The following is a 26304-nucleotide window of genomic DNA, read 5'->3' as shown; positions in this document are numbered from 1 at the left end:
TGCATGAGCAATACATTTATTTTTACTAGATTGAATTAAAATAGCCTCTTTTATCTTTCTTTTAGAGGCTATCGCTTCTTTCATTATAATTTTGGCGTTATTAAAATTTATTCTGTGCCCTGTGTCCCAAGAATGCTGACAAATCTTAGATTTGTGAAAATCTCCCTTTCTTAAATAATCTTTATGTTCTTTAATTCTGACATTTAAGGGTCTAGAGTCTAGATGTTTCACCAATGTAAAATTTATCGCATTGACAGGGTACAGGGTATTTGGTATATTACATTTTTTTTTGTTTTTTTGTAGATGTTAGTAATGTATGGCAATCGCTTCTTTGATTTTAAAGAACAATAGATACAACAAGATAAATAAACATAACATACGTAAAATTTAAAAATAATCATACAGAAAGTTTGGGGCTTTTTGGTTTTACCTTATTAAGTAATTGTTATCAGGTAGTAATTGTTAATTTTGAAGTTTAAATATCAAGTTAAAAATGTCATTTTAACATTGTTTTAACAGAACGTCAACGGTTTCTTGTAGACGTATCTGTTTTAAAAAACTAAAGTGTTCTCGAATACAGTGGCGGACTAAGGAGGGGGGCGGAAGGGGCGGTCCGCCCCGGGCCCCGTCTTTTAGGGGGCCTCTGAATCGTAATAAGTAATTTTTTATTCAACTGTTGCCAGTTGAATAAAAGAACACATATTGGCCTTGTTTGCACAAGGCCAATATGTTTTCAGTAGTTATAGAGCAGTTTGTAGGTGGAGTAAGCAAACTATACGTATACGCCAACTATAAACAGTATAAATGGAAGCAGATATTTACTTAATTATCAATTATCAGGCCCCAGTAATTGTCAATGGCATTTTTCTATTTAGGAAATTCTTTGAATAAGAAGACTAAGGAAGGAGCATAATGCTATCCATGTATTCATGCATGGTGGGCGGAAAAAGCGCCATAAAAGCACTCTAGGTTGGGGAGCCTTGACAGTTCTGTTTGACGATTCATTTGACACATTTGAATTTGATTTGAAATTTTGTGGATTTGTCAGTCTTTACGGAGCTTATTTTATGTTATTTATTATTTATTCTACTACTGATAGTTGTATAAAGGTAGTAAATCTAGATGGAAATTGTGGCAGAACTTAAATTAACAGTGACACTATCGCGATTTATCGAAAAAGGCTCTAAAATAGTTGGTTGTGTAGCGTGCGGTAGATCTCGGCAAAATTGGAGTGAAATAATGGAACAACTTTTTGCTAGTAAGTGACTATATAATATACATACGTGTAGTAAACCGATCATTTATGAAATTCACTTAAATTAACTAAATTATATATTTTTTCTTGCATTTTAGCTTTTATTTATTACTTGTCAAAGATTATATGTCAAAGAATTTAGATACGTTAATTTGACTTACCTGCTTCAGTAGCGTATCGGATGTTTGTGGTAATAAATACTTATTATAACTTATCTATTTTTATTAGAATTATATATTTTTATGACAATTTTAATAACTACCAACATTTATTCACAACGTAAAATAAAACAACAAATTATTGAGTCTACCCCACGTCTACCCTACCTCATAGTTTTACATTTTTTAAATAAAATTAGAACGACACTGATAAACCGGAATTTAAGTCGGCCATATTTGAGGCCCATCGCGGTGTACCTAAGATTTTTGATATGCTCCTTCCTTAGTCTTCTTATTCAAAGAGGAAATTAAATCAAGGGGTAATTTTCTTTGTTTAAAATATCGAATAATTATTATTATTTTTTATATATTTTAAGACTGAATTTATTTATTTTAGCTTTTAAGTTATTTGTCAATGGTTTCATTATTTATTTTTACTGAATAAACATTTTAAATTACAACCAATGCACAGCATAACTTGTATTCTAGCTTCGTTACGGGTGATGAGCAGTGAAGTCTTTAGTATAACGGGGGCCACGGGTCTGAGACAGCGAAGGGGCCCCTCGGATCTTGGAGGACTTAAAAAATCGCGATATTTTGTCGCGGTATTTCCTTGGAAGCATTTTTAAGAAAAAAATATTTAAAATTTTTGGACGAAAAAAACTACCAGTCAAAAAAATTTGTACAGCCTAAAAGTCAAATTTAATGATTATCACAGCCCCTGTGACATAAAGAAAAGACTTATGCTATCTATTTCAAAAATTAAATTGTTCAAATGTCATATAATAATGGCGGTAGCTGTCATGGAATTGAGCGATTAAAAAATTATCATAAATGTTTTTTTTTTCAAATGGAAATCCACTTTTTTTATTTCACTAGTGGAAAGGTTTTCTAATTCGTTACGTTTTAACTAGACATATTCCTATACCTAAACTAAATCGTGTTTAAGTTATTTAAGATTTAGTTTGAAAACGTATATTTTTCTTGATTTTATCTAGCTTCCTTTGACATTAAGTGTCAAACAGCCAGACAATTTATTTCCATCTGTCAGAAAATGAATTATTTAAATTTCCTATATTATAACTACTGCTGCTTAAAAGTTTAAAAAGTGTATTTATATAAATATATCTCGTATTTTCGTTCTATAGTCATATCTAATAGTTGATATTTTAATAATATACCGTACGATCGAAAAAAAAACAGCGCAATGTTAGCTTGGAAATGATGATCGATAATATACTGTTGTCATAGGCTACTGGTTAAAATCTAGAAAAATACTATACGGTTTAAAGCTAAATCTTAAATAACTTAAAAACGATTTATTTTAGCTACAGGACCATGTATAGTCAAAAAGTAACAAATTTTAAAAATGAAAGTAACGAAAGCCTTTTCACGAGTGAAATAAGTACGATAAAGAAGATAAATAAGTAAGTGGATTTCCATTTGAAAAAAAAATGATTTATGATAATTTTTTAATCGCTCAATTCCATGACAGCTGCGGCCATTATTATATGACATTCGGACAATTTAATTTTTGACATAGATAGCCACATGTCTTCTCTTTATGGTACAGTGGCTGTGGAAATCACCAAATTTGACGTTTAGGCTATATACATATTTTTGACAGGCAGTTTTTTTCCTCCAAAAATTATAAATATTTTTTTTTCTCAAAAACGGTTAACCTTAGGTATAGAGTGATTAATATCAAAATTGGGGTCAATAAATGGGGTCACCCATTTAAAATAACAAAGTTGCTGCCAACTTCCGGTACTTCCGAAAGTGCCGCCATATTGAAAATATTTTTAATCGATAAATCTCATTGTGAAACAATGATATGCTCAAAATTTCGTATCTAGATACTGTAGTTCTCTACAAACTTCTAACGCTGGCTCAACCTGGGACACCCTGTATATATACTTGAATTTTGTCAACCATTATACATACGTCATTCAATTTTTACAAAATGTGCATTAGAAGTATATCATTATCTAAACAGACCGGGGGCCACATTTAGCTTCGCCGCCCCGGGCCCCCGACAGGCTTAGTCCGCCACTGCTCGAATAGTTGAGTTTAAATATGTTAAATAGTTTTTTTCTTTATTCTTTGTATTTTTTTTGCTTCCGACGACGGAAAGAGATAACTTTCCGAAACGTTAAGCATTCGTTTTTTCTTTGTTAGGCAAATTTGTATTACTATATTATTATAAACTATTATTATATACTATATTACTATATTATATACTATATTACTATAAACATAACTTCTGACAAGCAGCGTCCGTTTAGGTTTAACGCAGAAGTGTTTACAAAAAATAATTATTTAGTTAGTTGGTATCCTCCATGCTCAGCTTGAATGTCGTAGTGTTCCTTCATTCGGTCACTAGCACTTTGAATATTTAGGCGGACTCGCTGATGGATGTCGTCCATTCTTTGACGTAGTGTGTGGACATAATCTTCTCCGGCGACTTCTTCTCCCGGTCGGCAACCAAATTTCAGATCACAAGGTAGGCGCACTTCCCGTCCCATAACGATGCTGGCTGGAGTTTGCCCTGTAGATTCTTGGACGGATGAACGGTAGGCCAACAGGAACAGGTGAAGAAATTTGTCCCAGTCTCTTTGGTGGTCAGAGACTACTTTGGCCAGATAACGGTTGATAGTTCTGTTCATGCGTTCAACCATCCCATCGGATTGTGGATGTAGAGCAGTCGTCTTGGTCTTGCGGATGTTCAGGACTTCACAGACGCCTTGGAACAGATTGGACTCAAAGTTTCTTTCTTGATCTGAATGAAGCTCAACACCAACCTGCAGATCCATTCTTTAACAAGGGCATCAGCAACGGTGGACGCTTCTTAATTTGGCAACGCGTAGGCCTCGACCCATTTGCTGAAGTAATCCTTTACTACCACAATGTATTTGTTGCCATCGTTCGTCTCCGGGAAAGGACCAGCCACGTCGCTCGCTATTCGTTCGAAGGGACTGCCAACATTGTACTGGCACATAGGGGCTTTACCACGCTTTTGTGGCCCATTGATGGCTGCGCAAATGTCACATTTCTTACACCAGGCCCTCACATCTTCTTTGCAGTTCACCCAGTAGAACCGTTCACGCAGCTTGCCAAGTGTCTTGGTAACACCAAGACGTCCACCGCTGGTTCCATTGTGAACTTCCTCCAAGACTTCTGGGACACTCTTCTTTGGAATGACCATCTGCCTTCTCTCTTCTTGTCCCTCCGGTCTCTCGATCACACGGCGAAGTAGTCCGTTATCTATTACCAAGGAATTCCACTGAGTCCAGTACGACTTTACGTTCGGCGAATATCTGCAAACTTCTTCCCACGTTGGTCTTTCGCTTGCGTTTTTCCAGTTAATTACTAAACCTAATTCTGGGTCACTGGTTTGGTCATTTGCAAGATCTTCGGGTTGCCAACTATCATTAACCACAGTTGTTCTTAGGAGTTTCACTTCTTTGTCTTCTGCTCGGGAACAATGCTTATAGTCCTTAGCGCAATGTCTTCTGGAAAGTGCGTCGGCATTCCGATGGATTGCCCCAGCTCGATGTTCTGTGTCGAAGTCAAATTCTTGTAATCGTCCAATCCATCTAGCTACCTGCCCTTCAGGATTCTTAAACTGCAACAGCCATTTCAAAGCAGCATGGTCTGTTCTTAACAAGAACTTTCTTCCATAGAGATACTTGTAGAAGTGTTCCACTGCTTTAACTACTGCTAGTAATTCTCGTCTGGTTACACAGTAGTTCCTTTCCGGTTTTGACAAGGTCTTACTAAAATAACCAATGACTTTTTCTTGACCATGCTGGATCTGAGACAGAACAGCGCCTAACGCAACATTGCTAGCGTCGGTATCCAATATAAAGTTTCCGTTGCCAAGAGGGTAGCTAAGTATGGGCGCACTAGTCAGGGCTTTCTTCAATTTTCGGAATGCCTCGTCAGAATCTGAGTCCCAAGAGAAACGCCTCTCGCCTTCGGTAAGTCTGGTCAATGGTTTTGCGATGGTGGCAAAACCCTGTACATAGCGGCGATAGTATGTGCATAGTCCCAAAAAGCTTCGTAGTTCATGTTTATCTTTAGGTATCGGCCACTCTTCCACTGTCTTGGTCTTCTGTGGATCTACCGCAACTCCTTGGGAGGAGACTACATGGCCCAAGTAGTGTACCTTTTCTTGACACAGATGACATTTCTTGGGGCTACACTGTAAAAAAAATGAGTGAAATTTCACTCAGATTTCACTCAATACTTTCTCAATTTCTGTCCGCACCCGATTGAGTGAAATTTCCACTCTACAGAACCGAATGAATCTTCAATTCTCAGAGTGAAAAGCACTGAGTGTTTTCACTCAATCGAGATTAGACGAAAGACTCCTTTTTTACTCATTATTGTTTACCTTGAGTAGGATTTTGATCGATTTTGATAATTTATTCACTTTAAAATGAGTGAACTCACTAAGTGTTGAGTTCAAGACACCTTTTATTGAGTGACTTTTACTCAAATTTGTGTTACACTTAACTCGATTAGTACTCATATCTGAGTATTAATTTCACTCAGTATTGAGAAATATATTCTAAATTATTTTTTTAAAAGCTATATGTAAGCTAACTTGTTATTTTATAACAGGTGGGCAGGTGCCTTTCAAAGGTAAGTTTCAGTTTAGGACATGGTCTCGAACATGTCCATTTCCTAAAATTCACTTTTGGGAGGCATCTGGTCACTTGTAATAAAATAACAAGTTAGCTTACATAGCTTTTAAAAAAATCATTTAGAATATTTCGTTTTTTTTAACAAACCAAATAAAAAACTGTAGAACCTTCAAAAATATTTTTATTTGTCATTTTTATTTGACAAAAAAACAAATAAAACCAAATATAACACTATTATTATAATATCAAAAACATTTTAAAAAGTTTTCAACTCTTTTTGGAAAAAATACAGGAACTTTTTAAGCTAGATGTCTAGAAAAGTTGCATCACATCGCAAAAATCCGCTTTATTAAGAGCATTCGTCAGCTCGGCTACCAACATTCTCGAATATTTCTAATTTCTAAACTAACTTTTAATAACGAAATCCTCCGGAAAATCCAGATACTTTTCCTCCTGAAAATTAAAAAAAAATGTTATTCTGCCAAATGTTCCAGTTCCCAGTTCCAGATTGAGGGAAAGTACCTAGATTTTCGCTACGCTAATTAGTCCAGGAAACATCCGAGCATTGCGGCAATCAGTAGATGCAGTAGAATTTGAATATATGTTGGGCGGATTTCTGCGATGTGAAAAAAAATGTTCTTAACATAAAACATACTTAGGAGTTATGAGTTCGTATTCGCTTCACCACGCCACGCGGCCACTGTCACACTTTACATCACACACACATACACTATGGACTTGTAACCTGGGCACCTTCGAAGGAACAAGACAACCTATTTGTAGGACAAGACAACCTGATTCGAACGACTCGAACAGATAATTAAAAACTGAGGAACAGGGAAATAGCTTATTCGGTATCGAAGAAGCGCGTATGACGTATGATTAGTAATGAGCGAAAATACTCTAAACTGGGTGATTTAACTCAAATTTTTATTGTGTAAAACTATAACATGAGTTTTTAAGTGAATTTTTCTATTCCATTACTCAAAGATAGGGGTTATAACTCGAACATGAGCTTATTCAATAGCTATTGATTAAATAGAGATCATATTTGAGTAAAATGATGAATTTACTCTATTTTAGATAAAAATGTACTCAATTATTTCACTCAAAAAATTCACTCCCTGAGAAATATGTGTTCACTCAGGCTGATTTTTTACAGTGCAAGTTTCAAACCAGAACTCTCTAGTCGCTTGAAAACTTCTTCCAAATTCTTCAGATGATCGTCAAAGGATTTCCCAATCACTATGATGTCATCCAGGTACACTAAACAGGTAGTCCAGGATAGTCCCTTTTACACAGACTCCATTAGTCTCTCAAAGGTAGCTGGCGCGTTGCACAATCCAGAAGGCATGACGGTAAATTGCCACAGTCCGGAGCCCACCGAGAACGCTGTCTTTCGGCTCCATGTCGACTTGCCAATATCCACTCTTCAGATCTAACGTAGAGAATATCGTTGACCCCGCCAGCGTGTCTAGAGTATCGTCTATCCTCGGCAGGGGATAGCTATCCTTCTTGGTAACATTATTGAGCTGCCGATAATCAACACAGAACCTGGTGGTACCGTCTTTCTTCTTTACTAGTACTACCGGCGATGTCCACGGGCTGTTAGATGGTTCGATGAAACCCTCTTCTTTCATTTCTCGAAGGATTTTGTCAGCTTCTTCACGTTTGGCGAGCGGAAGTCTTCTCGGATTTTGTTTGATTGGTCTCCGGTGTCAATTTTATGTTGTACTAAATTGGTACGACCTCTATGTCCTGCTTCTCCTTTATCAAACACATCTTGATACTTGATTATCAGGTTTCTCAATTTTCTACTATTTTCGGGAGATAATCCTTTAACGTTTACTAACTCCTTCACCATTTTGTCCGGAATTTTTGAAGTCGAAACTTTGGAGGCTTCCACGCTTCGAATGACTGAGGAGACCGAACAACAGTACCCTAACAGGGTTCCCTTCTTCAAGGATACAGAATAATAATTCGTGTTCATTACTCTTACCGGTACAGACTTCTTCGCTCGTAGCAGGGCTTTTCCAACAGCGACCCCTCGTCCTATTTCGCTGTCATGGTTCCTTGGCTCCAACAGAATGATACTCCCATTATTCATTTTACCTTCTAGGCAACCATCCAAAAATATCTCACAGCGCTCAGGGATCGAAACATTCTGCTACTACCACGCGAAGCGTCTCCTCACATTTTCGATGTAGGATGTAGAACCACTTCTTCTTCATCTATTTCCAAAATTCCTTGTTTGAGGTTTAGTTCAAAACCTCTAGTGGTCATGATGTCCATTCCGAGAATAAGTTCATCTTCGATGTCTGCTACTAACACTCGATGATTAAAACAGGTGCTTCCGATAACAAAATTAAGATCTACATCTCCATGGATGAGAGCTTAGCTTCCTGTAGCTGTACGTAGTCGCCATTGTGTTGTTTTAATCATTTCTGATGTTTTAAGGATATCCGGCCTGATGATCGTTTTGGTCGCACCCGTATCCAACAGCATGGTCCGTAACTCTCCATCCACGAAACCATCCACTAAAATGCTGTTGAACTTGTGTTGTAGTGATGCGACTTGAGCAGTTTTCGTTGAAACCTGTTGGGTACTGCTCCATATGTGTCCCTTTGATTCGACACTTGGCGAAACCGGGTCCACGTCTTTTTCTTTACAGTGCCTTCTTACGTGTCCTGCCTGGTCGCAATTCCAGCAATAAGTCGGTCCTTTCTTGCCCATGTACTCCTCCATGACTTTCCGTACAATGCTTTCCACGGATTTGTCGGAACATTGGTTGACCGCCCGTACTCTCACTAGAGACCGAGAACTTTGTTTCGCGGTCTCAAATTCTAGGGCACGTGCTAAAGCATCCACCAAGCGCGTTGGGTGGGCTAGAAGAAGCGCTTGCCTTGTCTCGCTGTCACGTAAGCCATCGGAGAATACCTGTACTGCCAACCGCTCCATAACATTCTCGGGCGTAGCAGGATACGCAAGGCGAACGAGGCGGGCTACGTCGGCTTCAAACTCCTGCAGAGACTCATTTAACTTTTGAATGCGATTTTTTAGCTGGGAATGATAGACATGTTCCAAATGAGCTTGGCCGTACCTCATTTCTAAATGTTGTACCAATTGCTGATAATATCCCTGTTCCGGTGGTGACAGTGTCTGAAGGATGTCAGTCGCATCTCCTCGCAGTGCGACAGTCAAAGCCGTAGCTTTTTCAGCGATTGTCCATCCGTTCGCTCTCGCAGCGGCCTCAAACTGGCAAAAATAATTGGCCCAAGCGGGTTTTCCGTCAAACTGTGGAGGATTAATAACTGACTTTGATGTATACTTATTTTCGACGAGTGTCCGGTCTTCCGGCGATTCTTGACGTTTTGGTGAAGTCGCCTTCGCTATTTTTTCCTTTAATATTTCTATCTTTCTGTTTGCATCGTCCTCAATTTGTGTTATTTTGTCTTGTAGTTCCGTAGAATTCTCTATAATTTCTGTTATCTTTTCTTCTAAATTAATTATTTTATTATTAAAGCTGGCCTGTATGTCTTTAGAATTTTCTGCTATCTTATCTCCTAAAATATTAATTTTATCACTGATTTTCTCTTCTAAATTAACTTCCAAGTCAATTATTTTACTATTTAAATTGTTCAAGTTGTCGTGTCTAATTTTTGAGAATTCTCTGTCATTTTATCTTCTCATTTTTGTAGGCACGAGTCAAAGTCACCTTCCAACTCAAAGCAAAATGTGTCAGGATCCTCACCTTCCTCAATCAAAACCTCTTTCATTCTGGCTAGCAAAATGCTTTTCTTTCCATCTGTCTCGCACTCTCTCTCTTCCAATATGCATTTCGGTTCGGACACTTTCAAGTCTTTCAGCAATTTTTTCGAAGCCATTGTTAGTCTTTTTATTTTTCTAGTCTATCACACATGCCACACTTGACACCAATTGTTACGTTTTTCGTCGGTTCCGTGTGGATAGAAAGTCACAATTTATTTAAACACTATTTATTTAACACTAATTAACAAAAACAATAACGATAAAAGACTCAAAGAACTATTTACAAACGATTTATAACTAAGAATTTATTTTTTAATTTTAGCGCATCAACTGTACTGGTCTATTTATATAACAGCCCCAGCCGCCGGCTTTTATACCGACAGCTAATGATCTCTAGAATAGTCCATAGATCGGTAGGTGCATAGAGAAGGTTTCGATTGTTCTCGTATGTACTACTCCATTCCAGTAGAACTCGATTCTTCTCGAATCTTCGAATAAATCATTACGGTGTCTATTCTTTAATGCGATGTTAAGGTCATCCGAGGGCGGACCATATAGTTAGGTTAGGTTTGGTTTGGTTTGGTTTGACCACCGGTCGAGGCGGACACCGGTCCGCAACAATATCCCTTTTGAAAAGAATGATTTCTGATAATTTTTAATAACTGAATTCAATGACAGCTACGCCAATATTATATGACATTCGAACAATGATTTTCTTCTATTTATGTCACAGTGCATGGTATGGTAATCAATAAATTTGACGTGTAGGCTAGATATACCGGGTGCGTCTGAAAAGTGGTTTATTTTTTGAGATAAAAAAAAGAGATTTGGTATGTTAGTATATGACAAATTAGGACTGATTGAAGCATTCAATTGTTTTCGGTCATTTCCTGTTTCACCGGAAATCACTACAACTCTTGATTGTTAAATGACACCCTCTGTATTTTGATACTTTATTCGACAGAAAATGATACTCAGAATAGAATGACATATCTGTAAACTTTTGAAACTGAAAAAATAAAAAAGTTGTAGGGGTGAGGCAAATTTGAGACCCTCCCGGTATTAACATATTTTTTTACAGGCAGGTTTTTTCCTCCAAAAGTTTTAATTTTTTTCTCAAAAACGGTTTATGTCAGGTATAGAGTAAGTATTTGATATCAAAACTTATTAAATTTTAATGAGAATTTAAATACAGGGTCCGGCAATAGTGCGTCGGGCATCTGTAGCTCCTAGAATAAAAAACTTGAGAATTTTGTTTAAGTGCAAACCTAAAGTATGTACTAGGATGTATTTCAGGAAAATATTTTAACTTCTATAGGGTGCCTCAAAAAAGTGTGAGTGGATCTGGATGATTTTTTTTTAAATGGAACACCCTGTATATTATTGCATTTTTGGGTTCCTTTCAGATCACTTTACATAATCCTAAGATATGAGTAAATATATTTCGATTGTTTCAGACATATTAAAAAATAAATCAAAAATATATTTTTTTCAGCCCTTCTTAAAAAAATTATTAAAAATACAAGAACTGTTCTGAAATCAAAACTATATTAGGTTTTCACTTTAGATGGTCTGTTCTTACTTTTCTATAAATATGGAACGCCCTATATATTATTTTTTTATTAGATGGAAAGTTAAAAAATGAACATTTTTTATATATTTAAAGTAGGTATTTCAAAATTTTTAATAGTTTTGCAGATACACGCAGTTTTATTACATATGGCGCTTTCAATGGTAAAATACGAGAGAAAAATCATTGAGTGGCTCTGATAAAAATTTGCTGTGGAAAATGCCATATGAAATATAAAACCGCGAATATCTGCGAAACCGTTAAAAATTTTGAAATACTCTAAAAACAAAAATTGTTGATTTTTTAATTCTCCGTCTATTGAAGAAATAATATACAGGGTGTTCCATTTAAAAAAAAACGCAGAAAAATTTTATATTTTAGAAAGTTTGGCGAAGAATTTTGAACATCCTGTATGATTTACGACTTCCATATTTATAGCAAAGTAATGCACGGTTCTCACGAGGCGATTTTTATCGGTCAACTAAAAACCGCTTCCGAATAGAACAATAATCCCTTCGTGAGAACACTGTTTCAATAAAAGTTGATCAACTTTCGTTGACCGATAAAAAGTTGCCCGGCTGTCAACTTTTGCTTTCAAGTCGGCTTAATTTTTGAGCGAGTTGAATCTTGTTGAACGTGAGAACGAGCCAGACCGACTCGAAAGTGATTAATCTTTGTTTGTATCGTATGATCGAAAAAAAACGGCGTCAGAGATGGGTAGGAAATGAACATCGCTGTCATTTTATATGTACAATTATTTGTGGATTGTCATTGATCGTCATTTCCAAGCCAACTGGACGCCGTTTTTTTTCGATCATACGGTATTTTTTTTGTGTGTGAAAGGTACCTAGTGCATGAGCAAAGTAGTAAAATATGCATGAGCAAAGTAGTAATAATAAAAAATAGTGCATGGCTTCATCTAAAAAGGGGTTTAAATGGAGTGACGCTTTAACCTTCAAGTTTCTAGATCTTTATGAGCAGCACAAATGCCTCTGGGATCAAACCCTTATTATTTACAAGAACAAAGATGCCAGAGATACTGCGATTCAAGCAATAATTGTCGCTCATACGCAGAAAGTTCTTGTATCCAGCTTTATCTTTGATTGGTAGCTCTTTTAAAAGCATCTGTGATGTTCCTAGTCGGTCTCTCCTAGATATCCAACTCCTCATCCAACATTTTTTTTTTCTAAATATCTCTTTTCTAATATTATTTTTAGTTCCCCAAATAAAATATTTTTAATTTCTCGTACTTTGCACTACTTTATTTGGAGCAATTTTGGAGAAACTACCAGTTCGGTCCGATCGTTATTTCAACCGTGTGAACGCAAACAACGAAAATCGTTCAATTAAAATCGCCTCGTGAGAACCGTGTTTAAGTACGGACCATCTAAACTAAATACCTAACATAGTTTTGATTTCAGAACAGTTCTTGTATTTTTAATAAATTTTTTAAGAAAGGTTGAAAAATATATAATTTTTATTTATTTATTAATTTCTTTGAAATTATCGAAATATATTTACTTATGTTTTAGGATTATGTTAAGTGATCTGAAAGGAAGCCAAAAATGCAATAATATATACGGTGTTCCATTTAAAAAAAATCATCCCGATCCACTCACACTTTTTTGAGCTTTTTTTAGAAGTTAAAATATTTTACTGAAATACATCCTAGTACATATACTTTAGGTTGGCACTTAAACCAAATTCTCATGTTTTTTATTCTAGGAGTTACAGATGCCCGACGCACTATTGCCGGGCCCTCTGTATGTAATAAAAATATGAGGGTACTCATTTAAAATTATAAAGTTGCTGTTAATTTCCGGAATCTCCAGAAGTGCCGCCATAATGAAAATATTTTTAATCGATGGATCTCATTGTGAAACAATGATGTTCAAAAAATCTCCCATCTATAATTATTTAATCTACTACCTCTGTTGCCATAATAATATTATGTTTTTTAACCAAAAATTAAGAAAAATTCCAAAAGTTTTTTTCGAAAAATGCCAAATTTAAAAAAAAATCACAAGAAAAACTCATCGACGTATTTCTGCGGGGTCGAAATATAACTACCACCCCTAAAAATATTTGCACTTATTTAAAACTCACCCTGTATATCTGAGATATTATTTTATTATGTCATTGTTGGTCCGCCATGTTCTATAGCACTAATGAGCGATATGAACCTTAACAATCCAGTCATATCTAATACGTGTTGACGCCACCACTGATCCCGATTGTTCAACCAACAGCAGCCGGTTTGGCAGTTAGGGCATGGCTGGTGGATCGGTGGAACAGGCGCAAGGACGTCGCCACGCCTAGATAAGCGGTATGCGCGCTTTCATGGGAAATAACGCAACATTATCCTTTCACGTCTCCCCCACTCTAAATTCTCCCCAATCATATTCCTCGCTATCATCAGATAAACTGCTACATTTCACTCCCTTTTACATATATTAGAGCCTCTTTAATGCCTTCCCCTTCATTTTAATATGAAAGAAATAAATTGTCGTACAGTGTTAGGTACACACCATGTCCCGTTCCCGTTATCGCTGTTCTTGCCTGACATCGCCGTTGTTCTTGTAGATAAAGGCAGGGCCTAGCACATACTAGCACAATAATTGACCATGTAATTTGTACAACTAACAAAAAAAAATGTGTGAAATAAAGGTAGAAGATTATTCGTTATCAGATCATAGAACAATTAGCTTAAAAGTAAAAGAAAATTTTAAAAAATCTAAACGTAATGAAATCATTCAAAAACTTATTCTAAACATACATAAATTTAAACAAAAAATTCAAAACAATTAAGGTAGCAATTGATGAAGTTAATTCATTTGAAGACCCAATTAAAATAATATCTAAATGCAAAAAAGAACCTACAACTTTAAAAAAATATATATAAAATGTAAAAAACATAATAAGTGGTTAACACCAGAATTAATATCTTTAATTAAGGAAAAAGAACACGCATACAAAAAATATAAAGAAGCACCTAATAATAATTTCCTGAAGCAAAACTTTATAACACTGAACACTGAAAAATTCAATAAATAATAAAATAAGGTCATTAAAAAATCTATACCTACTTTAAAAATAAATGGGCACAGGCCAACAAAAATACTAAAAAAGAGTGGAATGTAATAAACTCATTTTTAAATAACAATTCTAATGAACAAAATATAAAACAAATAGAATTAAATGGTAGATATACTTTTTTGAGTGACACCAAAGAAATTACAAATTGTTTGAATACATACTTCATGGAGATATAGGTCATAGGTGCCACTATAATTAAGGACATACAAAATGACACAAAACATCTAAATAAAAACCAAAAATTTAAGGAGGTTGAATGTGATAAGAGTGTATTTTTTGATCCAACTGATTACCATGAAATAAATAATATAATACTAAATTTAAAAAAACCACAGCTCCCGGTCACGATAAAACTTTCAGTGTATGATATAATTAATTAATATTAAGGACGACATTTTGGATATATTAGTAAAGCTTGTAAATATTGCTTTTAGCACAGGAGAATTTCCCTCCGAACTTAAGATATCTAAGGTGTGTCCAATATACAAATCAGGGTCAAAAACACAACAAAACAATTATTATAGACCTATATCAATTGTAAGTGTATTTTCTAAAATCATAGAAACAGTATAAAAAAAAGAATAATATCATTTATAGAAAAATATGTTTCTTATGATTTGTATCAATATGGGTTTCTTAAAAATAGCAGCACACTTGGTGCAACTGTCGACATTCTTAACTATATTTCAACTAATCTAGATCATAAAAATGTAACAATTGCAGTTTTTGTTGATCTTAAAAAAGCATTTGATGTTGTAAACCATACCATTTTATTAGATATTAGATGTTAGATTTTATTAGATGTGCTCTCTCCCTGATTAGGTCACACCTGTTTAATAGAAAACAATATGTATGGTATGTAGACAGTGGCGCATTAAGACATATTTGGGAATTTGGGCCCTAGGCTAATAAAAATTTGGCGCCCATAACCCCCCCAGTATATATACAGGGTGGTCCGAATTGTATTCCGGAAACATATTCTGCAGATAAAAATAACTAAAAAAGTTCGTATAAATGTATGTCCTAAAATGCTTAGTTTCGGAGATACAGGGTGTAGAAATTTCATTTTTATTTCGATTTTTTCCAAATAATTTCTAAAGTAACGTCAATATTTCGATGAAAATTGGTGTTTGGGAGTTTTTGACATGAAAAATTTGATTTTGATGTCAATATGACTCCTACTAGTAGAGGGCGCCACCTACTTGTGTTTTAACTGTTATGAAGCGTAATAACTTTTTGTCCGTACCTGTATAAAACTACCGAGAGAAAAATTATACATCTCTGTGATTTTTTACGTAAAAAATATCTCTTTGTAAAAATTGCTACGAGCAACCGTTCTTAAAATATTTAGAATGGAAATAGTAAATACATGTCATTATTAACGAAAAATAAACGCGTTGAGTTAGATAGTTATTTCACTGAAATAAAATAAATTTGGGAAATTTTTATTTTTTTAAATTAATCATACATTTTTCTGCAAAAAATGATGGTAAAACAGTTTCTGTTGATCATTTGGCACAAAAACATTTCAAATTTATGATTTGAGTCTAATAACTATTTAGTTAACATCGAGGGGTGTCTCACTATTGGAATTACATGTACATTTTCTTGGCAGTCGCTGGCAGTCATTGGCAGTCTTATGGCAGTCGCCTATAATAATTACATGGCAGTCATAGGCAGTCTTCTTCGTAGTCATTGGCAGTCGCTTGACCTGCCAATGACTACATAGGCAGTCTGAGACCTTTTTTACGTAAAAATCATCGTAAATGTATATTTTTTTACTCAGTAGTTTTATACAGGTACGGACGAAAAGTTATTACCACAGTTTAAAGAATATAAAATATATATTTTATATTCTTTAAACTGTGTTATTACTCTTCAAGACAGTTAAAAAATATGTAGGTAGCGCTCTCTACTAGTAGGAGTCATATTGACATCAAAATCAAATTTCTCATTCTCATTTCTCAATTCGGACCACCCTGTATACAGAGTGGTCCGAACTGTATTCCGGAAACTTCGGCAGCATATTGTGCAGATAAAAATAAGTAAAAAAGTTCGTATAAATGTATGTTCTAAAGTGCTTAGTTTCTGAGATACAGGGCGTAGAAGTTTCATTTTTATTTCGATTTTTTCCAAATAATTTCTGAAATAACGTAAATATTTGGATGAAAATTGCTGTCTGGGAGTTTTTTGACATGGGAAATTTGATTTTGAGGTCAATATGACTCCTACTAGTAGAGGGCGCCACCTACATATAGGTTTGAAGACTAATAACTTTTTGTCCGTACCTGTATAAAACTAGGGGGTAGAAAAATATGCATTTACGACGTTTTTTACGTGAGAAAGGTCTCTTGGTAAAAATCTGTACAATTAATGGTTTTCGAGATATTTGGAATCGAACTTATCAATACCTGTCATCATTGACATAAATTAAACATGTTGACTAAATAGTTATTAGATTGAAATCATAAATTTAAAATGTTTTTGTGTCAAAAGTTCAACAGAACTGCTTTATCATCATTTTTTTCAGAAAAAATTATGATTAATTTGAAAAAAATAAAAATTTCCCAAATTTATTATTTCAGTGAAATAACTATCTAACTCAAAGTGTTTATTTTTCGTCAATAATGACATGTATTGACTATTTCCGTTCTAAATATCTTAAGAACGGTTGCTAGTAGCGATTTTTACAAAGAGATATTTTTTACGTAAAAAGTGTTGGAAAGGTATATTTTTTCGCTCGGTAGTTTTATACAGGTACGAACAAAAAGTTATTACGCTTCAAAACAGTTAAAACACATGTAGGTGGCGCCCTCTACTAGTAGGAGTCATATTGACATCAAAATCAAATTTCTCATGTCAAAAAACACCCAGGCACCAATTTTCATCCAAATATTGACGTTACTTCAGAAATTATTTATAAAATCGAAATAAAATGAAACTTCTACACCCTGTATCACTGAAACTAAGCATTTTAGGACATACATTAATACGAACTTTTTACTTATTTTTATCTGCAGAAATGCTGCCGAAGTTTCCGGACTGTGTTCCGAAACTCCGGGAGCGTATTCTGAAGATAAAAAGAAGTACAAAACTTCTTATAAATTGTATGTCCTAAAATGCTTAGTTTCGGAGATACAGGGTGTAGAAGTTTCATTTTATTCCGATTTTTTCCAAATAATTTCTGATCAATATTTAGATGAAAATTGGTATCTGATAGTTTTTTTGACATGAGGAATTTGATTTTGATGTCATTATGACTCCTATTTTTAGAGGGCACCACCTACATGTGTTTTAACTGTTTTGAAGAGTAATAACTTTTTTGTCCGTACCTGTATAGAACTGCCGAGTAAAAAAATATACATTTTCGTATTTTTTACGTCAAAAAATGTCTCTTGGTAGAAATCGTTACGAGCAACCCTTCTCGAGATATTTACAATGGGAATAGTCAATACATGTCATTATTAACAAAAAATAAAAGTTGAGTAGATAATTATGATTAAAACGATAAATTTGGGGAAATTTTTTTTTTTAAACTAATCACAAAGTTTTCTTCGAAAAAATTATGATTGATGATGATTTGGCACAAAAACATTTAAAATTTATGATTTCCGTCTATTAACTATTTAGTCAACATGTTTAATTTATGTCAATGATGACAGGTATTGATAACTTCGATTTCAAATATCTTGAGAACTATTACTCGTAGCGATTTTTATTAAGAGATCTTTTTACGTTAAAAACGTCGTAAATGTCTATTTTTTACTTAGTAGTTTTATACAGGTACGGACGAAAAGTTATTGCTCTTCAAACCAGTTAAAAAGTATGTAGGTGGCGCCCTCTACAAGTAGGAGTCACACTGACATCAAAATCGAAATTGTCATATCAAAAAACTCCCAGACACCAAATTTCATCCAAATATTGACGTTACTTCAGAAATTATTTGGAAAAAAATCGAAATAAAAATGAAACTTCTACACCCTGTATCTCGAAACTAAGCATTTTAGGACATACATTTATAAGAGACTTTTTACTTATTTTTATCTGCAGAATATGCTGCTGAAGTTTCGGAATACAGTTCGGACCACCTTGTATATAGGGTGATTCAGATTTTACTAGAATAACTTCAGGTATCGATAGAACTAACCGAAATAATGATAGTTTGTATTATAAATCATACTCCAAAAACGCTTCCGCTTGGAATAAAATGGCGCTAAAATTTGAATTATTTTTCATATGGCATCCTGCTAATTAAAGTAACATTTTTCGAACGCAGCTGAGCTATGTCCGGAATTTTGTGGAATATCTCGAAAACTAAGCGACATATCAAAAAAATAAGAACAAGAAAAGATAGTAAAAAGACGGAAGGTATCAGAAAAAAATACTAAATAATCCAGTGGCCTGCGACAAAAAAGATCGATAAGGTTCCGTGCAGTTGACACTCACAAAAAACAACACCCTGTATAGCAATTAATCCAATTTTTTCAAACATATCAGCGACGTTGCCCTTAGCATTTAAACAAACACTTGCATATTTAGATCCTCTGGCTTACGAGTAATAAAATAAAAACCGAAAAATAATTCAAATTTTAGCGCCATTTTACTCCAAACGGAAGCGTTTTTTGGTATGGTTTATAATACAAACTATCATGATTTCGGTTAGTTCTATCGATACCTGCAGTTATTCTAGTAAAATCTGAATCACCCTGTATAGTAAAAACTCATATCATCAAAAGAGTTCATAATTAAGTCACGTGAGGATATTGCCAGACTAAAGGATGCCCCAGACCAACGCAAATCGGCGGGAGCGGCGCGGCGCGTCGCGTCAGCGCGAACGACGCGGGATCGAAATATCATGGCGGGATATAGCATTCAGACAAATACGTTTAAATTACCTATACGGAGGGTACCGCTTAAATTCCAGTCCCGATGTTAAAGGATGGCTATAGAATTTCAATGCATTTCCTACATAAGTCTATCCTTGGTTTGTAGGAGGTTTGACTAAACAAGGATGAACCTATGTCTTGAAACCATTCGACTCGATTTTCTGTCCTCCTTCAATACTGGAACATAAATTCTCTCATTGCTCTTATGGGGAGGCCGCGGTATAGGTATTTTAAACGTATTTGCATTCAGACCAAAGCGTTCTGCCCAGGGCCATGTAAGTGAAATATTAAAAAATGGTTCCAGCAAAAGTTTCCCAATTATGACGGGTGATGGCGCGGATCGTCAAAATTTTTGTACACGGGTTTTGCTTACCGACAATACGACGTGAGCTACAACCGGACCAGGACCAATCAGAATGATCAGTCTTTCTTGGACATTTGCCGTGGAAGTGTGTGTTAATTTCTGTTGTGATAAGTGTGGTTGTGTTTGCAGTTTGATTTTTCGGGTTTAATATTATGTTAAAATTAATTTTGAAGTATTATATCACCTGTGTTTTATATAATAGTACTTTTTTTAGTTCTATGATCTGATATGTTATGATTTGTTAATGTTTGTTTAACAATGTTATACCAAAGAGGTTATACTTAATATATCAATTTGCATAGCATAACTTTTTTATCAATAAACTTTGTAGATTTTCAGATTATTTAATTCCTTTTGTTTCCGTTTGTAATTTTATTTTTAAGACATATTATATGATTGTTTCACATAATATGTTTTAAAAATAAAATTGCAAATAGCGAATGAAAATAATTAAAATAAAAAAGTGTATTTTACAATTCCCCCCGGCCCCGCACCCCTTTGGCTATCCTGTAAATGTCAGCTACATCGAGAGATGGCGCTACGAAAATGGAACCGATTTATTACAAGGAACTTGGGCTTCTTTTTCGTTAGTATATTCTGTGGTTCTGCCGCTCGACGAAAAGCGGAACTGCGGCGAATTATTTTATTGACACTGCATGTACAATTCTTCCCGTGCCGGCGCCGCCCGCTTCGATTCCGCGAGACAGTACTACAGCGAAATTGGTGATTAATATGGCGTGTTTTACAGACAATTTAATCGAATTTGTAAAGAAATACCCGCAATTCTATATAACATGAAAAATCCCGAATATAAAAACACTAGAAAACGGGATAAAATATAGGATGAATTAGGTTCTTCCGGACTAATGGACTCTCTATAATTTGTATAATTTTTATACGAATATTTTCTCTAATAAAATTTAAGATCTCTTCGGAACAGTCACTTGGCATTCTAAAATATATATAAAATCGTTTAGGATCTATTTGCAGTTGCGGCATTAACGTGTGAAATTCGCCATAAGTTGTTCGCTGAACATAAAACCTTTTTTGCTTCTCATCTTCAGCTACTGCAAGCAAAAGAAGAGCTTCTTCTTCATCAGATGAGGAGTATATTTGTATAATTTCTTGCTCTAATCACAAAGTAGAAAAAAATTTTTTGGCGTGCATAAATATGCGTTTTCTACATCCCGCAATCTTATACTGGCGTCACTGCTCCCGCTGGCGCTGTACCGCTTTGGTCTGGGCAATCGTGCGATTCTGGCTTGGCGAAATATTTCGCATCGCTCCCGCTCCTGCCGTATCGCGTTGGTCTGGGCAATCTAAAGGTTGATTCTCACTATACCTTTCGTTTCCATTCCATATCCGTTCAGTATTTTTTATTGTATTGACGCTATACCTAAGCTTCCGTTCCGTATCAGTTCCATACCTTTTATTGTAGAATTTATATAATTACGAAAGTTTTATTTTAAAAATTTGTAAATTATGAAAAAAGTAATAGATTTATTTAAAAGGTGAAAAAGTAAAGTAAAGATTTCAGTTAACGTCTCCTTTTTCCTGCCAGGGCTAATCTGGACGGGACCTACTTTTTTTACGCGGAATCCGAACCGCGGTCCTCGGCCATATCATGGTCAATGGCCTACCGACTTAGGAAGTGTCTAAATCAACTCTTACTCACGAGATATCCGATCTCATCCGGCTACGAACCGGCCTGAATGAGCAGTGTGTATCAATAGATTTTACACTTTTCCCTTGGACAACAGCACGATACAGAGTTTCGAACCCGTCACCCGTCCATCCACCAATATCGCCTTATGTCGCTTAACTTCGGTGTTCTAATGGGAACCGGTGTTTCAACGTAGCTATAGGCCGTTGCCTTAAGAGGCGAAAGAATAAATAAATATCAGCAAAATGTTAACAGAGCTGCAGAAATATATCGCTTAACTGTGGTATATACCCGCGGTTCCAGTGGTTCCAATGGCCTACATACATACATACCGCCATTACTCGCTGACGAGTATTTGACACGCATCAGAAGAGGGTCACGCAAGGCGTTTTCTTTCATGAGCTTTTCTGTGACTGAAAAGCCCAATACGTGATGTTATCTGTCTACCGCACTCCAGACATTCAAAAATCTCATTGCCTTGTTACCTCTTTACTTTTTGGTTGTCGCTCTTAACTGACTTTACAATTCTTCTCCATTCCGTTCTATTGTGAGCACCCATTCTGCTTGTTAATTCCCTTTAAGTTTTCGTGGAAAATATCCTTGAACCTTTTGAGTTGTCCACCCGGCCTCCTCTTACCGTCTACAAGCTCACCGTTAAGCAGAGATTTTGGTATGCAGTTTTCTTGCATTCTGCATACGTGACCAGCCCATCTTAAGCGGGACTTTGTAATCATGACTTCAATACTCTCGCAGTTAGCCCTTTCAAGGACCGATACGTTTGAGACGTGATGGAACCATTTTATTCTTAAGAGTTGTCTAAGATGTCTCTGTTGCAACTTGTTTAATGCGTTCATGTGTCGGCGGTACGGCACCCAGGTTTCGCTTCCATATAACATGGTGGGAATTATTATCGCTCGGTACACCGCAAGTTTCGTTTTTGTGCTCAAGTCATGATTGTAGAAAACCCTGTCTTTTAATTTCCAGAATGCTCTTGAGGCGCTGCTAATCCTGTGCTGAATTTCAGAGTCGATATTGGCCTTTTCCGAAATCAAACTGCCGAGGTAATTGAATTCCGCTACATATTCCAACAGTTCATCTCCGATTTTTATAGCATTGTTGTGATCTTCCGGGAGAGTGCACATGATTTTAGTTTTATTGATGTTCAGCTTAAGTCCCAAGGCCTCGTATGCCCATGTATATGTGTTCAACATTTCTTGCAATTGCTGTAACGTATTTGCAACTAGAGCACAGTCATCAGCGTATTGAAGTTCTGTGATGAATTTTGTACGTGTTTTTGCCCTGGGTCTTTGTATGTTGAACAGACCGCCGTCGTATCTGTATCTAATGACCAAACCTCTCTCATGCAGTTTACTGTCCACTATAATGGAAAGCCCTGCCATGAATATATTGAATAGGAGAGGCGCTAAGACATATCCCTGCCTAACGCTTGTGTTTGTTAGGAAGGGATCGCTTAGTGATCCATGATATGACACTCTTGATTTGTTGTTGTTATGGAGGCTTTTACACACTGTAAGAAATTTGATGGGTACTCCGAACTTTTTCATAATTGCCCAAAGTGCATCTCTGTTCACAGAGTCGAAGGCTTTTGTTAGATCGATGAATGCAACGTAAAGTTTAGACTGCTGCTCTTTTACTTTTTCCTGTAGTTGCCGGATGGAGAATATGGAATCGACAGTACCGCGGTTGGTGCGAAAACCCGTTTGCGATTCTAGGAGAATTTTTTCTATATGTGGGTGCAGGCGGTTTGACATAATTTTTGCAAGAATTTCCAATGGCCTACCGACTTGGCAAGTGTCTAAATCAACTCTTACCCACGATATATCCGATCTCATCCGGCCTCAACCGGCGTGAATGAGCAGTGTGTGTCAATTAGCGATGGGAACTATCGAATGAATTAGACTATCAAATGGTTACTGAATGAATGATTTCAACTATCGAATGGTTTTATTCGAATAAAATCATTCATTCATTTGTATATTAAAGCATATGTGACAACCTCGCCGTGCAACTAAATGGTTATCGTTGAGCCACGACTATCGAATGCTTTTGATAAATGAAATTTAGTATTCGTTTGATTTTCGTGTACGTCAGTGCATTATTAGTTCTTCCAAATTTTTATAACTTCACCTTATAAATACTGTGCTATTTTTGCGTTTATTAAAATATTTAAAATGCTAAAATAGTAGTTTTTTTTAATTGACGATTGTGTGCGTGTGCAGGTGTCAAAATTTTTCCGAAAATTTGTGTGATTTTCCGTAGCCCGATCTTTCAATTATTTAATTTTATATGGTATATATGGTCTATTTTTTAATGGGAAATTTTGAGAAGTAGCAATTTTTAAGAGAGATGAGATGAACTTAGAATTAATTTTAAAAATAGATACATATTTGTATTTTAGATGTTTTAATAATATGAATTAGTTGAACTTAATAATCATATTTAAGTAATGTGGTTAAGTAAATGTGTGGTTATCGAACTCAAACTATGGGGTGTGAAAATTAAATTGAAAGTTTTACACGTGCCAATTTAAAAAAAAGTTAACGATGTTTGTATTTTGTTTATGCTAATTCTCTTACATGTAGTTTTTTGCGAAGAAATATTTCATTTATTTTTTAAAGTAAATGCCAGTAAAGGTAAATATTATTTTTAAATAGTAATATAAACTACCTAATATAAATAATTTTGATTTCTAATTTTTTATTTATATTTTTCTTCCATTACACTGCATGCTTAGAAAATTAATAAATGTTTATATTTCATGATTTTAAAGTTTGTTGTTAATATAACAAATTAGTTCTGTAATTATTATTATTTAATAAACCAACGTTGCCAAAAAATTTAAAAACTATATTATTTTTAAATAGGATCTAATATAAATAATTTTGACATCTAAATTTTTGTTTATATTTTGCTACTACGTAAAAAAATGTTTATATTAAATTATTTTAAATTTTGTTGTTAATAGGTATAACAAATTATTACTGTTATTATTATTTTTATTAAACCAGTCTTTGCTTAAAAACATTAAAAATCATTTTCCTACATCCAAAATAACAAGTATTATTGCAGTGTAACAACAGAATATTAATAAAAAAAATGCAAAATATATAGACATACCTACTATCCCTAACTAACTAAAGCCAAACAATAATATTCTTTGCTAATATCAACTAATACCAATATATGGCAACAGCGCCCTTCATAATGTATTTTCTGTGTAAATACTAGCACCTCAATAAAAAAAATAATGTGTCCTTATCTTTATATGACTCCGCAAAAAATCAAAGATGCCGGCTTCTTTCATAGCATTGCCACCGATCGCTGTCGGGTTTCTCGGAAAGAAACCTACGTCGCCTGGCGACAACTAAAATCCAATTAATGTTTTTATTATAATCGATCCTGACGAATAAATGAATTTCATAAATGAACGAATTTTATAAATGAATGGTTTTTGCTGCCGAATTACTAGAATACAATATTTCAAGGCAGATGACGCATCTATTCGATAATTTTTATTCGAATAGTTTTCAACGAATGTTTTTTTACTAGCTATCGAATTATTCGAATGAATTGCAACTATCGAATGTTTCGATAGTATTTATTCGATAGTTCCCACTACTAGTGTCAATGATTTTGCCTTTATTGGACAACAGCACGATACAGAGTTTCGAACCGGTCACCCGTCCATCCACTAGTATTGCCTTACGTCGCTTAACTTCGGTGTTCTAATGGGAACCGGTGTTTCGACGTAGCTGGGCCGTTGTTATATATTTTATAAATACATCCAGGTCCAGGCGCAACATAAGGCGCGTAAACTCAGCCGAAAAAGAACGCGACTCGACAGAGGCGAAATAATTCTAGCTTGGAAAGTTCGAATGCCTACCTTTAGCAGCGAAGAATTCAGATCAAGTGATGCGACGGCCCACGACGGGGTACGCATTCACTATCGCAGGGTTGAGGCGAAATATTTGGCGCGTCTCGATCTAGTATGCATGACGCATGACCCATGAAGTTAAAGAGCCGGTGGTGAGAACAGCGTGGATGAATTAATTAGGCGTATGTTTTTGTTTTTATTTGAACATTTAGGGCGAGAATAATTTAGATTGTTTCTAACTTTAAATTATTTGATGGCTATTAGATATAGTATTTTTAACTCGATTACACACAGGGTAAGGTATAGAATTTTAGCAGTTTTTAAAATTTAACACAACAAATGTTGTTGAAATTTGAAGGAATTTTGAATTTGATTTTTTATGCTTTTCTTCGCCGGTAAGATTTATTTTATTATTTTTTAAAGTACCGAAGAAGTGTTGAATTTTAGAGTTTTTTTATGAATCCTATTCATAACGTTATTCTTTCTGTACTTGAATCTCCTTTTCTAAGACGAAATGAAACTTTAAAAAGACACATATTAAGGAGTCAAAAATTTCCGCAATAAGAGGCAAGTTGGGCAATAGGTATTTAAGAACTTCTAAAATATTTTGGTACCAAACCTAATAGGTTTCGTACTTTCGTATCATTAAAAAACGGACAACATAATGTGTATAACTTCATGGGTGCGAGAAAATGTATTCGTACTTAATTTAGTTATAACTATTAGGTTAAGTATACAAGGTGGCGCACTGAAAAAACTAATGCTTTAATGGCAAATGATTCCGCGCATTTGCCGTTTTAGCTTTATTGCCAAGGGAGACTCCTTAAATTCAATAGCACTGCTTTTGTGCCAAACAAAACCACTGCAATTGGGGTAAATTCACCATGCATTTGCCTTGTTGTGCTTTTCAGGCAAATGAATTACTTTCACGTCAAATTTAAGAGTTTCAAATTAAAATCCATGCTTTTTTGGCAAATCGGATTTTAGCAGAAAATTATTG

General features: G+C 35.0%; 1 protein-coding gene across 4 annotated transcripts in view; it reads right to left on the bottom strand.

Annotated features, from left to right (window-relative positions):
• LOC115879531 (D-2-hydroxyglutarate dehydrogenase, mitochondrial-like) overlaps positions 1-26304 on the bottom strand; it is a 186491-nt gene that overhangs the window by 65572 nt on the left and 94615 nt on the right. Inside the window, exon 1 of one of the 4 annotated variants that reach the window (XM_030896415.1) lies at positions 13507-13603. The exons of the other annotated variants lie outside the window; for them this stretch is intronic. The gene's annotated coding sequence lies outside the window, so the exon portion shown is untranslated. Of the gene's footprint in view, positions 1-13506; positions 13604-26304 lie in introns of those variants that run through there. 4 annotated transcript variants of the gene reach the window in all.

This window comes from Sitophilus oryzae, unplaced genomic scaffold (genome assembly GCF_002938485.1).
Source record: "Sitophilus oryzae breed Bouriz unplaced genomic scaffold, Soryzae_2.0 scaffold_1582_pilon_pilon, whole genome shotgun sequence".
NCBI classification, from domain to species: Eukaryota; Metazoa; Arthropoda; class Insecta; order Coleoptera; family Curculionidae; genus Sitophilus; species Sitophilus oryzae.
Note: the sequence above shows the minus strand (reverse complement) of the source record. Positions and strands in the feature narration are given on the sequence as shown.